At 41.4% G+C, this 9542-nt stretch overlaps 1 long non-coding RNA gene across 7 annotated transcripts in view; it reads left to right on the plus strand.

Annotated features, from left to right (window-relative positions):
* The window catches only part of LOC123646122, a 42839-nt gene extending 36768 nt beyond the window's left edge, over nucleotides 1-6071 (plus strand). For 5 of the 7 annotated variants that reach the window (XR_006737803.1, XR_006737802.1, XR_006737800.1 and 2 more), the window contains 2 exons: nucleotides 304-440; nucleotides 915-6071. This is a non-coding gene — a long non-coding RNA (uncharacterized LOC123646122). The remainder of the gene's footprint in view (nucleotides 1-303; nucleotides 441-914) is intronic. The other 2 variants (XR_006737801.1, XR_006737799.1) reach the window with 2 other exon arrangements.
* Nucleotides 6072-9542: the final 3471 nt, after the last annotated feature.

Here is a 9542-nt window from a genome sequence, read left to right on the forward strand (position 1 = left end):
TACAGAGGATCTCCTGGCAGTGGGTCCTAATAGATGGCAGGATATATCTCAAAGAGGAGAACAAAGAATCACTTCCCCAGAGGCATTTAAAACCAAACCCAGCAAGTAGCAAGACTGTACAGGGTGTGTGCACCCTGCCCTGGCCCCAGACAAGATGTCCAAATGACTGTTTGCAATTGGAAGTTTCCAAGATACCATGATTCAGTTAAAAGGCCCGTGTGAGTTGTGATTGGATGTGAAACAGGACACATGGTTTGCTTTATAATCCATTTGAAGCCCTGATAAAAGCCAAATGTTTTGCAGGATGTTTTAAGTTCTGGCAAAGGTCACAAGGCTATAACATTCAGGCAGAATGTTACTTTACTCTGGCAAACTTTATTACTATTACTTCCCTCTTTGAACTAGAAGAAACCATGGGACAACGGATTGGAGGACCTCAGGTAATTATATTTCATTCATTTTTTCCAGTCTCTTTCTTTGATTTATTAGTCAGTATTTCTTAGAAACTACTTCTTCTATTATATTAGCAGTTTACTTGTTAACTTAGCCATCCATATGTCATCTTAATGCTATCTCACCTTGGATAGTTTGACCTGTTCTTCTCCCTCTCCCTACAACGTTTGGCATTATCCTCTCTGCTCTTTTTCAGAAGATTTGTCATTGTTTTCTATGTGGACTAAAAAAAATTCTGTTTTTTTAAGTCTCTTTTCTTCTTCTTTCTGTAATTATTGTTGCTTGTTGCCTCTGGGCAACATTTTTGCATTTTTCCCCTTTGCAATTCACTTTTGAATTCATTTCTTTGAGCTAAAATGCCCAGAAGCTAGAATAGAGGAAGTAGATTGCTTTCTTGCTCTTGTTTTTTTTTTTTTTCCCCAGGGGCCCCACTTTGTTATTCTTTTAACTTGTTCCAATAGGTCCAACTTTGTTTCAAATGCCTCCTTCCAACCCTGAACATTTCTTTGAAGACATCAACTTGGACATCAACTGAATTTTTCCTTTAACACAAAGAACCACGGGGCTTTGATTATCAAGGTGTTATCAGTCCATGCAGATAGTCCTTTCTTTGAACCAAAGAATATTCGAGAATCCTCCTAGATGTTAATCAGGACTTTTTAAACTTGTGATGGTCCAGCAACCTTTTGTTTGACTCTTTGGCAGGTGTGCGGAGCTTGCAAATCCTCTCTGAACTTCAGGTTGGGAGAATTCAATAAAAAAAAAGACTGTGCAATGTTATTAAATATGTAATAAATAGCAGACATTATTCTCCCGGGAAATGTTTGCTCTGTAAGCCTGAATCTGTCTGTAGGAGATAAAAATTGCTTCTCTAGATCCTGGATCTGGGAGCTAAGGCAGGTGGAGTTAGAATGAGGCTCACTCCTCTCACCTCTCCTCCCCTCCAGGCCTGATGACTGGTGGGAGCACATAGTTGAGGACAGTGGTTCCTTTCTGTACACTTTTAATGGCATTCCACGGCCATTGGTGCTTCCTCCTTGGGTTACTCCACTTGGTTGTGGCTTCCTTTTCCCCAGGAGCTCCTCCACTCGGCCCTTCAATGGCAATGACCGGGACAACATGGATGTGGAGGAGGATGTGGACTCATTTGCCATCTTTGTCTGTGCTGACTTCAGTGGCTGAGTCGCACAGAGAGAGGAAAGGTGAGGTGGCCGTCAGCTATACCTTTTCATTAAGACAGCTAAGAATGGAGAAGCAGCGCTCATCTCCTCAGCCTCTTCAGGAAAGGAAGCGGTTGAGGGGGGCAAGTGGAAACTTCTTCACCAAAGAACTCACCATCATTGAGATGTCTCCTTATTTTGTTGAGCTGAGAGCCTCACAACCTCCAAGCTTCCAGTTCCATTTTGGGTGTTTATGAGGTTTCTTGGAGGCTGAGTGGGTAACTTTCGGCCCTTTGATGACTGGGAAACCCCTTGCACTCTACCCCAATACTGTGTAACATCCAAGACAATGAGGGAGCAGGGGAGGAACTGAATGGTCCAAGTCCTGGGGGTTGGTCATCATTGGATTTTTTCATTGTTTAAATCTCTGAATGTTTGTGAAGTGGGGTGTTTGCATATGGGTATATACATATACTTTATATATAATTGTGGTATTATAATAAAATTTTTAAATGGGATGTTTTTACAGGTAGAAGGAACCCAGGATGGTGGAGGCTCACTGTCAACCACCCTCCTTAAACCTGGTCACCTTCCAGACGCCAAGGCCAGCTCTTGAGAGCTAAAGTCAAACCCTTGTTTTCTATGAGGCTGAGTTCTTGGACTTCCCTGAAACTTTCCCCCAAACACACCAGAGACAAAAGACACTACCCTCTGTTTAGATAAAAGAAGCAGACCTGGCAATAATTATTTCTGGTTAGGAGAAACAAAGACCATTTTCTTCAGAGGGTGTGGTAATATGAAAACTAGTTATTTTTTTCTAATTGAAACACAGTTGCTAATCCTGCAACCTCACAGTTGTTTTGGGTTTTCTGCCTCTGTCTGTGAAATGCATATTAATGCTTACAGCATTCAGACTCCCAGCTCTTGCTTGAAGGTTGCAGGATGTGGCCCTCAGCCCTTTCCTTTGCTCACAGAAGGAGGACGCCTTGTCATCACAGGAAGTTGTATATCTGGGCTCTTCTGAGCCCTTGAGTAGACTTTGTTTTCTTGCGTTTTGTTAACTCTGTGCGTAAACCCCAGTTTCTTCCTTAGGATTTGGCCAATGATGGGCTTTTTCTTTGTGAGTTTCAATATCTCCTTTGCCCACAGAGGCCACTCTAACATCTAAAGATGGACCTGTCTAGGCTTTGGCCATAGATCTGCCTTGTCCATTCCCTCTTTTCCATGTATGAAGCCTCTGAAACAAATGCCCCATTCTATTTTTACGTTTGGTCTTTGATGGAACCTCCAGCTGGAACTGGGCATCTTGTGCTCAGAAGTCTCTGCTAATCCCCTGTTCTTTTCTGGGTGAGAGAGCCCCAACCTTGCACCCCCATTTTGATCCTCTCCCGGTAAGGGTCACATCTTATTCTAGGTGATCATCAAAACAACCCCCTCAGGTTTGCAGGCCAGGTGCTGTCTCCGAGAAGCAGCTTAAGAATTACGGCAGTTGACAACTTGTCCAAAGTCAGGACCTACCTGGAAATTTTGCCTCCAACACCAACCAAAAGTCCTTCCATTACATCTCACACCATCACTTAGTGGGCAAGACCCACTGGCCAGCTCTATCGTTGTTTAATTCCCAAGAAGCAGGGTTCGGAGTGTCCCAGGTTCTGCTGTCCTTCCCATGTGCCTCTGTTCTAAGGGCTCTGTTTTCTGAGCACTGTCTCTAGGAACTGACGTCCTCAGCCATTATGGAGCTGGGATGTCATGGAAAGGAGAGTTTAAGGTTAACCCTGTCAGAGCCTGCTGTTGAATAGCAGAACCTTTTTAAAGCTCCTGCTTTGTTCTTCCTGCCTCTGAATTGATGCTGATAGAAGAAAAAAAAAAAAAAAAGGCTGAATCCATTCTCACTGTCTCCTCCTTAAGGAAGTAGAAGACATTGGTTATTGAATAAATTATGTGGAATTCATTAATGAATTATGTGACTTTCTGCGTTGATTTCATCGTGATTTGCATTCTTTCCATGTCATTCGTGGTTAAAGTGTATAAAAATATTTCCTGCGATGCTTCTGGAAAACTGAAATAATGAAGGGTTTTCTGCATGTGATCTTCAACTGATATTTCAGACAGTAATCCCCTGCTGAGGAAGGCACAGAATCTCAGATCTCTAGGAACATCTATGCTCCCTTCTGTAGAATCCGCTCCCTTAGCACAGATGCAGTTATGTCTGATTAGAGCCTATCAGCGGCTCAGCATTGCTGTCCAGGTCGGCCTAAAAAAGGGAGGAGGCTTGGCCCAGGGACACCTGAAATGGGAGGATGACTGATGAACAATGTTGGGGACAGCACTGTGCCTCTCAAGTGCCCTGAAATCTCCTAATAAAGCAATCCGTGGCTCCTAAATCATGATGTTTCAGATTTTACCCTGGAGCCTCTACCACACCCAGGAAGATGGTCTGTGAGTTTTAGTTAGAAGCCCTGGTCTCATTCTCTCCCTGCCCAAGTAGTTTTCCAAGACTAGATGTTCTTATCTTTCTTGGGAGTTTCCATTCCTGATGTCCCCCTGTCTTTATAATTAATTTAGGAAAATGGGAAGGAAGAGAAAAACAAAAAACAAGAGTCAATGTCTTTTGTGAGTTGGACCTAGGGTTTTTCTACCTGTTTGATATCTCAGTCTTCTCCAAATATTGGATTCCACTGAATGCAGTAACAAGACAGAAAGAAGACCCCAACCCACTCAAAAAAATCAAACATGGAACCAAAGCCCCAGGGCCCACTAAAATGTAGAAGGAACCAACCAACATTTTCCATCCTCTGACCTGGACTCCAACTCAGGCAATGGGGCACAGAGAGTGCACGCTCCAGTCTAAAGTTCCAGGCCCCCATCAGAGAGTTAGGGAGCAGTCAGCAAGGGCTCCTCAGCATGGATGAGGGGACAAAAAAGGGAGGTGAACCCATGGCCCTTCCCCACTGCCCAGCTTAGCAGATCCCACCACCCACTCATGGCCACTATATCCCTGCACCCTTCTCTGGTCCTTCTTACTTTCCTCAGTGTATTTATTTATATATTATCTATTTGTTATGTACATAACATATAACAATTATATATATAACTTATGTAAAAATTTCTTCCCCTTTACACCTTAGAGATATGCACTTGGACTCCACCACTTCCCCAGCCTTCGGAGGTGTGACGGTCTCCCAGGAATTTTTACTAATTCTCAGAGAGTATTTTTTGAACCTTTCTTTTGAAACATAATACCCAGCTATGACCAAATCATGCAGAATCTACAGTATATTTTATTTGGAAGTAAATCCTACACATAAAGGTTGTAAAGGTCTTGTACCATCTGATAATGCCTCTTATTAATTTCCCAATTTCTTCAAAGTTTTTTTTTCTTTTTAGTATTATAGCCAACATCTTCAACACTCCTCATCTCTCCAACCTTCTCCATTCTATTTCTTTATTTAGAAAGATAAAGCATTTTCTTCAAAGACAATAAACTTCTAGAAGATTTAGATATTATTGTTACAGAGTTATAGAAGATAGAAGTAAATATTTGCAAGTTATGGAAAGAACTAAAAAAGAATTGCTCTATACAGATGGAGAAATGCTACAGATGCATTAAATCTTTTCTGGAAGAAGGTGGACATACATAGGTACATACATACATATTGAGTGAAGAAGCAGGGATTTCTGCTAAGTCCACATTTTGTTTTCCATGTGTTTTCTAACCCAAACATCTGCAGATTCTGTTTTGTAATAAAAAGTATGCACCTAGATTCCAAATACTATCAGTCCTGAGTGCCCCCAAACTCCAATTATTTCATGAAATTGTAAGGGATGGGAAAGACTATGGATACCTGTTATTAAAGTGTTGGGTTGGTGTATTTTAGTTAATTTTTTGTAAGATGGTACTCTTTTTCACTAAATGACAAAACAACTAGAAGAGCATGAGGTCCTGGAAGCAGTGAAACCCTGCATGTCATGAAGAGGACTGTGGGCCAAGATTGCATCCATCATCATGGGTAAAAGGTCTTTGATATGTACATGTGATTCCCTCTGTGTAATTACATATATGACTTGAGTTTATGGCATGTGGAGATGAAATCACAATCCTTGGCTAGATGCTAAATAGAGTTTTTGTTGTTGTCTCCCCCAGAAGCAAATGTTAAAGTTTGTAGCTTGAGGACTGCATATTTCATCAATTCTACCAGTGACGCTTTCAACTTGTGTGTGGGGGGGACTGACCTAAACAGATTGAGAGGGCTATTTTGCTCCTCTTTCTTTGTATTTGTTGAAATAGATGATTTGTTGGTAACTTAACTAAGAGAGAAACAATTTCATTTGTATTGCTGGAAAAATATTTACTGGCTTATAATTTTATTATGGTGTATTTTTTCAGTATAAAATTATTAAAATGTGTAAACAATGCTTTTCTGTGCTAACTCAATAAATAGAAAACAACTGTTATGACTGCTATTACACCAGGGCCCTCTTAGTTTATTGAGCAAGTCTGGAGGCCGTGCTATTAGATACTACAACCCCAGCAAGTAGCTAGCAAATCACAGGTGTTATAATGGATTTGTGAGATTGAAAAAGTTTGTACAAAATTGCAGGAGAGAATAATGTAGAAAGCAGGTGATAGCTTAGAAAGTCAGCAGGGCTCTGATGAATCCACAAAAATCAGGTTAACTTTTTTATAGATTCTTCCACTAATGGATTTTTTGAAAAGAAAGAAATATGCAAACAAAAGAAACAAAATCTCCCAAAGAAAAAACACAAATAATAAAACTAACAAAAACTATCCCACACATCCTTGACTCTAGATGGACTGAGGCAACATTTAAGCTCACTGCTGCTTTACAGAAAGGTCCCTCCCAATTATAGAGAGCTGAGGTGGTGCTATTAAAATCTACCTCAGTGGAAAGTACCTACTACAGTTTAAAGCACTTGCTGGTTATAAAACACTTAGTAATTTGCAGTATTGCCAAGGAAAGCTATATTAATATATGATTGTAACTGCAAGCCCTTTATAACTTGTTGTTGTTTGGACAGCTTTATATTATTTGATTTTGTGTTATATTGATCAAGTGTGATCAATCTGATTTCCCTCCTCCTAATTGGCCCATCAAAGTAATACAGGACACAAATGACTACTGCCACTTAGAGACTATGGTTTAAGTAGCTATAACATTTCTTTAATAGTCAATACCTGAGGGCAAAAGGAGACAAAAGTGAGGTGTCCTCAAGATCTTAGAAATAAGGAATATAAAATTGCTCTTTAAACATTAAACCATAAAGTCATCAGTGGATGATAAAAGCAGAGACAAGCAAAGTCAAACTTTTTAAAAAGAGATTCCTGTGACATCAGCAAATAGTGGACTAAGGATATCTGAAAATTCTCTCCATGAAAGCAATGAGAACACTGGCAAAAATGGTCAGAATTAACTTTTTCAGAACTCTGGAAATTAACTGAAGATTAGTCTAAAAGTGCCAATAGTGCTGCTTTTGAGAAACCCTGCATTAGAATTCATGGTACAGATCTTTAATGTATTGCAGTCTACCTTCAGATGATACTGCACCATTTCATGTGTAGTATAAGGACTTCCATTTCTCTCCTCCCACCCTGTGTGTCATTACTGTCATACACATTAGAACCACACACTACACTGTTATTGGTTTGGTTTTTTTCCAATTATCTTCTAAAGGAATTCAAATAATAAGGAAAAACTTGTATATATTTACCTACATATATGCCATGCCCGGGGCTCTTCATTCCTTAAGTTTAGATTCATAGTTTTCATCTGCTGTAATTTCACTTTGGCAGGGCTGTGTCCCTCCAGAGGCTCTAGGGGAGAATTCATTCCTTGCCTCTTCCAGTGGTTGCTGGCATTCCTTGGCTTGTGGCTGTATCCTTCCAGTGCAGCTGGTGGGCCGGAGCGGCGGCGCCGCCATGTCCGACAGCGAGAAGCTCAACCTGGACTCTATCATCGGGCGCCTGCTGGAAGGTTGGCCGGGGCGGGGAAGGTCCGCGCCTGCCGCGCCCTGCCCGGCCCGGAAGTGGCGCGCGGGCGGGCCTGCCCCTCCCGGAACCAGCTTAGACTGGGCGGGGACGGGCCGCGAGGTCCCGTGTCCACAGCCGCCCCCCCATTCGCGGGCGTCTGAAAGGATCGGCAGCTTGCGGTGAAGCATGTACGTTGTGACTTCTCCGGGGGATGGTGGGTGGTTGGGTTCTGGCCCTTCACTCTCACCAGAGCAGGAGTGATAGTGTTGTGGAGCTCTGAGGAGGGTTTGGTAAGTTGAATAGGGAAAGGCTACAATAATTAACAAGCTACCAGCTCCCGTGAGGAAGGTTTTATTGCCATAGTGTTTTGCAGGGGCCTGCGTGTGCCGTGCGCGTACATACATGACTGTGTGGCTGTGAGAGGATTTCCCTGGGGTTGGGGTGGGCAGGAGGGGAGCCATTACCATGCCAATAAATAGCAGCTTCTGCAACTCTTGAATATGAAACCCCATAGAGCTTTATTTTTTTTAATAAAAGGTAAATGAATGACTTATATAATATTACAGATTCTTTATTGCCAGAAAGTTTTTTAACTTTACTTTTGGAAACTAGATGAAAAGAAAGTAAAACATCTTAAATGGCTTATGGAAAAACATCTCTGGGTAGAAGGTAACTTGCTTGGAAACCATTTCCTGTCCTCCATGAACCACACGGGAGTGAGGTAAGCTGCATTGCTCTGTGGAAGAGTCTTTGGCGCTGCTGAATCTGCGCATCATACACGGCCCTGGAGGGTCTGCAATTCCTTTTATTCAGGGGCTCAACATAAAAGTCTGGTGTAGATGTCTCCTTTGCTTTCCCCTTGACATGCACAGTAACGTCTGTCACTATTAGCATATGTAATTATTTCCAACCTGACTGATGCCATCATGGCCAACAGAGGTCCACAAGAGAACTGTTGCACTCTGCAAGCAGTACCTGCATCTCTTCATCTATGCATTGACTCTCAGATGACCATTCAGAGCTACAAATTACTGTCCACTTAGGTAGTGCTGGGACCTTAGAGGTGTTCACGAGAGACTATTCATTATGGCTTCATATCCTTCTTTTTATTTAAACTTTAATGATAATGTACCTTTAATATGGATTCTATTCACATTTGTTTTTAAAAGCCTTGTAAATAGGAATGTTTGGATTAAAACAACTATTATTGCAGGAATAATTCAAGGTTTACATGATTTTTACATTTGCAATGAATATGCGATGACTCTGCCTCTATAGTCACATTGCCTTCTTCTCTTCTGTGTCTAATCTTCCTTTGCTTCCCTTTTATAAGAACATTTGTCATTGCATTTAGGATCCAACTGGATAATTCAGAATAATCTATCTTAAAATCCTTAATTTAATCACACTTGCAAAGGCTTATATCTTACCATATAAGATAACACTCACAAGTTCCAGGAATTAGGACCTGGATATCTTTGTGGGCCATTATTCAGGCTTTCTTGTCCCCCTATCTTTGTTCTCTCTTTCTCAAATGTTAGCTATTGGGTTGACTCTCTACTTTTCTTACGTTCTCTCTCTTATTTTCCTCATCTGTCTTTTTGTCCTACCATCCATATATATTTTTTTATTTTTAAATTTCAGAATATTATGGGGGTACAAACATTTTGGTTACATATATTGCCTTTGCACTGCCCAAGCCACGGCTACAAGTGTGTCCATCCCTCAGTGTGCTCTGCACCCATTAGTTATAAATTTACCCATCGCCTCCACCCTCCTCCCACCTCCTCGGCACCTGATGAATATTACTTCCACGTGTGCACTTAAGTGTTGATCAGTTAGTACCAATTTGATGGTGAGTACATGTGGTGCTTGTTTTTCCTTTCTTGTGATACTTCACTTTGAAGAATGGGCTCTAGCCCCCTTCAGGATAATACAAG

The sequence above is a fragment of the Lemur catta genome, chromosome 10 (genome assembly GCF_020740605.2).
Source record: "Lemur catta isolate mLemCat1 chromosome 10, mLemCat1.pri, whole genome shotgun sequence".
In the NCBI taxonomy this organism is placed as follows: domain Eukaryota; kingdom Metazoa; phylum Chordata; class Mammalia; order Primates; family Lemuridae; genus Lemur; species Lemur catta.